We start from the raw sequence: 6,149 nt of genomic DNA, 5'->3' as shown, positions 1-6,149 counted from the left end.
AACGTACTGTGCACATGCACACTGTCACACGTACTGTACACATGCACACTGTCACACATACTGTCCACATGCCCACAGTCATACTCAGTGTCGATTTGCACACTCCTACACGTACTGTCCACAGGCACACTGCAAACGTACTGTGCACATGCACACTCTCACACGTACTGTCCACATGTACACTGTCAAACATACTGTTCACATGCACACTCTCACACATACTGTCCACAGGCAAACTCTCACTCGTAATGTCCATTTGCACTCTGTCACACGTACTGTCCACATGCACACTCTCACACATACTGTCCACATGCACTCTGTCACACGTACTGTCCACATGCACACTCTCACACGTACTGTCCACATGCACACTCTCACACGTACTGTCCACATGCACACTGTCACACGTACTGTCCACATGCACACTCTCACACATACTGTCCACATGCACACTCTCACACGTACTGTCCACATGCACACAGTCACATGTACTGTCCACATGCAAAGTGTTACATGTACTTTCCATTTGTACACTCTCACACATACTGTCCACATGCACACTCTCACACATACTGTCCACATGTACACTCTCACACGTACTGTCCACATGCACACTGTCACACGTACTGTTCACATGCACACTCTCACACATACTGTCCACATGCACACTGTCACACGTACTGTTCACATGCACACTGTCACACATACTGTCCACATGCACACTCTCACACATACTGTCCACATGCACACTGTCACACGTACTGTTCACATGTACACTCTCACACATACTGTCCACATGCACACTCTCACACATACTGTCCACATGCACACTGTCACACGTACTGTCCACATGCACACTCTCACACGTACTGTCCACAGGCACACAGTCACATGTACTGTCCACAGGCACACTGTCACACGTACTGTCCACAGGCACACTGTCACACGTACTGTCCACATGCACACTGTCACACATATTGTCCACATGCACACTATTATATATACTGTCCACATGCACACTCTCACACATATTGTCCACATGCACACTATTATATATACTGTCCACATGCACACTCTCAGACATACTGTCCACGTGCAGTGTCACACGTACCGTCCACATGTACGCTGTCATACGCAGTGTTCATATGCACATTCTCACATGTAGTGTCCACAGGCACACTGTCACACATACTGTCCACATGCAAACTATTACACGTACTGTCCACATGCACACTGTCACACGTACTGTTGGCATGCACACTGTCACACGTACTGTCCACATGCACACTCTCACACATACTGTCCACATGCACTCTGTCACACGTACTGTCCACATGCACACTCTCACACATACTGTCCACATGCACACTTTCAGACATACTGTCCGCATGCACACTGTCACACATACTGTCCACATGCACACTCTCACACGTACTGTCCACATGCACACAGTCACATGTACTGTCCACATGCAAAGTGTTACATGTACTTTCCATTTGTACACTCTCACACATACTGTCCACATGCACACTGTCACACATACTGTCCACATGCAAACTATTACACGTACTGTCCACATGCACACTGTCACACGTACTGTTGGCATGCACACTGTCACACGTACTGTCCACATGCACACTCTCACACATACTGTCCACATGCACTCTGTCACACGTACTGTCCGCATGCACACTGTCACACATACTGTCCACATGCACACTCTCACACGTACTGTCCACATGCACACAGTCACATGTACTGTCCACATGCAAAGTGTTACATGTACTTTCCATTTGTACACTCTCACACATACTGTCCACATGCACACTGTCACACGTACTGTTCACATGCACACTGTCACACATACTGTCCACATGCACACTCTCACACATACTGTCCACATGCACACTGTCACACGTACTGTTCACATGCACACTGTCACACATACTGTCCACATGCACACTCTCACACGTACTGTCCACATGCACACTCTCACACGTACTGTCCACAGGCACACTGTCACACGTACTGTCCACATGCACACTGTCACACGTACTGTTCACATGTACACTCTCACACGTACTGTCCACATGCACACTGTCACACGTACTGTCCACATGCACACTGTCACACGTACTGTTCACATGTACACTCTCACACATACTGTCCACATGCACACTCTCACACATACTGTCCACAGGCACACTGTCACACGTACTGTCCACAGGCACACTCTCACACGTACTGTCCACATGCACACTGTCACACGTACTGTCCACATGCACACTCTCAGACATACTGTCCACGTGCAGTGTCACACGTACCGTCCACATGTACGCTGTCATACGCAGTGTTCATTTGCACATTCTCACATGTAGTGTCCACAGGCACACTGTCACACATACTGTCCACATGCAAACTATTACACGTACTGTCCACATGCACACTGTCACACGTACTGTTGGCATGCACACTGTCACACGTACTGTTGGCATGTACGCTGTCATACGCAGTGTTCATTTGCACATTCTCACATGTAGTGTCCACAGGCACACTCTCACACGTACTGTCCACATGCACACTCTCAGACATACTGTCCACATGCACACTCTCAGACATACTGTCCGCATGCACACTGTCACACATACTGTCCACATGCACGCTGTCACACGTACTGTCCACATGCACACTCTCACACGTACTGTCCACATGCACACTCTCACATGTACTGTCCACATGCACACTCTCAGACATACTGTCCACATGCACACTTTCAAACGTACTGTCCACATGCACACTGTCACACGTACTGTCCACATGCACACTGTCACACGTACTGTCCACATGCACACTGTCACACGTACTGTCCACATGCACACTCTCACACGTACTGTCCACATGCACACTCTCACACGTACTGTCCACATGCACACAGTCACATGTACTGTCCACATGCACACTGTCACACGTACTGTCCACATGCACACTCTCACACGTACTGTCCACATGCACACAGTCACATGTACTGTCCACATGCACACTGTCACACGTACTGTCCACATGCACTCTGTCACACGTACTGTCCACATGCACACTCTCACACGTACTGTCCACATGCACACAGTCACATGTACTGTCCACATGCACACTGTCACACATACTGTCCACATGCACTCTGTCACACGTACTGTCCACATGCACACAGTCATACTCAGTGTCGATTTGCACACTCCCACACGTACTGTCCACAGGCACACTGCAAACGTACTGTGCACATGCACACTCTCACACGTACTGTCCACATGTACACTGTCAAACATACTGTTCACATGCACACTGTTATATGTACTGTCCACATGCACACTCTCACACGTCTTGTCCATTTGCACACTGTCACATGTACTGTCCACATGGACACTCTCACACGTACTGTCCACAGGCACACTGTTACACGTATTGTCCTCATGCACACTCTCAGACATACTGTCCACGTGCAGTGTCACACGTACTGTCCGCATGCACACAGTCAGACATACTGTCCACATGCACACTGCCACACATACTGTCCACATGCATTGTCACACGTATGGTCCACATGCACACTGTCACACATACTGTCCACATGCACACTGCCACACATACTGTCCACATGCATTGTCACACGTATGGTCCACATGCACACTGTCACACATACTGTCCACATGCACACTGCCACATGTACTGTCCACATGCACACTGTCACACGTACTGTTCACATGCACACTGTCAAACCTACTGTCCACATGCACACTGTCACACATACTGTTCACATGCACACTGTCACACATACTGTTCACATGCACACAGTCATACTCAGTGTCGATTTGCACACTCCTACACGTACTGTCCACAGGCACACTGCAAACGTACTGTGCACATGCACACTCTCACACGTACTGTCCACATGTACATTGTCAAACATACTGTTCACAGGCAAACTCTCACTCGTAATGTCCACTTGCGCACTCTCACACATACTGTCCACATGCACACTCTCACACATACTGTCCACATGCACTCTGTCACACGTACTGTCCACATGCACACTCTCACACATACTGTCCACATGCACTCTGTCACACGTACTGTCCACATGCACACTCTCACACATACTGTCCACATGCACTCTGTCACACGTACTGTCCACATGCACACTCTCACACATACTGTCCACATGCACACTTTCAGACATACTGTCCGCATGCACACTGTCACACATACTGTCCACATGCACACTCTCACACGTACTGTCCACATGCACACAGTCACATGTACTGTCCACATGCAAAGTGTTACATGTACTTTCCATTTGTACACTCTCACACATACTGTCCACATGCACACTCTCACACATACTGTCCACATGCACACTGTCACACGTACTGTTCACATGCACACTGTCACACATACTGTCCACATGCACACTCTCACACATACTGTCCACATGCACACTGTCACACATACTGTCCACATGCACACTCTCACACATACTGTCCACATGCACACTGTCACACGTACTGTCCACATGCACACTCTCACACATACTGTCCACATGCACACTGTCACACGTACTGTTCACATGCACACTGTCACACGTACTGTTCACATGTACACTCTCACACATACTGTCCACATGCACACTCTCACACATACTGTCCACATGCACACTGTCACACATACTGTCCACATGCACACTCTCACACATACTGTCCACATGCACACTGTCACACGTACTGTCCACATGCACACTGTCACACGTACTGTCCACATGCACACTGTCAAACCTACTGTCCACATGCACACTCTCACACATACTGTCCACATGCACACTGTCACACGTACTGTCCACATGCACACTCTCACACGTACTGTCCACATGCACACTGTCACACGTACTGTCCACATGCACACTCTCACACGTACTGTCCACATGCACACTGTCACACGTACTGTCCACATGCACACAGTCACATGTACTGTCCACATGCACACTGTCACACGTACTGTCCACATGCACACTGTCAAACCTACTGTCCACTGCACACAGTCATACTCAGTGTCGATTTGCACACTCCCACACGTACTGTCCACAGGCACACTGCAAACGTACTGTGCACATGCACACTCTCACACGTACTGTCCACATGTACACTGTCAAACATACTGTTCACATGCACACTGTTATATGTACTGTCCACATGCACACTCTCACACGTCTTGTCCATTTGCACACTGTCACATGTACTGTCCACATGGACACTGTCATACGTACTGTCCACATGGACACTCTCACACGTACTGTCCACAGGCACACTGTTACACGTATTGTCCTCATGCACACTCTCAGACATACTGTCCACGTGCAGTGTCACACGTACTGTCCGCATGCACACAGTCAGACATACTGTCCACGTGCATTGTCACACGTATGGTCCACATGCACACTGTCACACATACTGTCCACATGCACACTGCCACACGTACTGTCCACATGCACACTGTCACACGTACTGTACACATGCACACTGCCACACGTACTGTCCACTGGCACACTGTCACACATACTGTCCACATGCACACTGTCAAACGTACTGTGCACATGCACACTGTCACACGTACTGTACACATGCACACTGTCACACATACTGTCCACATGCACACAGTCATACTCAGTGTCGATTTGCACACTCCTACACGTACTGTCCACAGGCACACTGCAAACGTACTGTGCACATGCACACTCTCACACGTACTGTCCACATGTACACTGTCAAACATACTGTTCACATGCACACTCTCACACATACTGTCCACAGGCAAACTCTCACTCGTAATGTCCATTTGCACTCTGTCACACGTACTGTCCACATGCACACTCTCACACATACTGTCCACATGCACTCTGTCACACGTACTGTCCACATGCACACTCTCACACGTACTGTCCACATGCACACAGTCACATGTACTGTCCACATGCAGAGTGTTACATGTACTTTCCATTTGTACACTCTCACACATACTGTCCACATGCACACTGTCATACACAGTGACCACTTGCACACTCTCACACATACTGTCCACATGCACTCTGTCACACGTACTGTCCA

This window comes from Mobula hypostoma, chromosome 8 (genome assembly GCF_963921235.1).
Source record: "Mobula hypostoma chromosome 8, sMobHyp1.1, whole genome shotgun sequence".
NCBI classification, from domain to species: Eukaryota; Metazoa; Chordata; class Chondrichthyes; order Myliobatiformes; family Myliobatidae; genus Mobula; species Mobula hypostoma.
Note: the sequence above shows the minus strand (reverse complement) of the source record.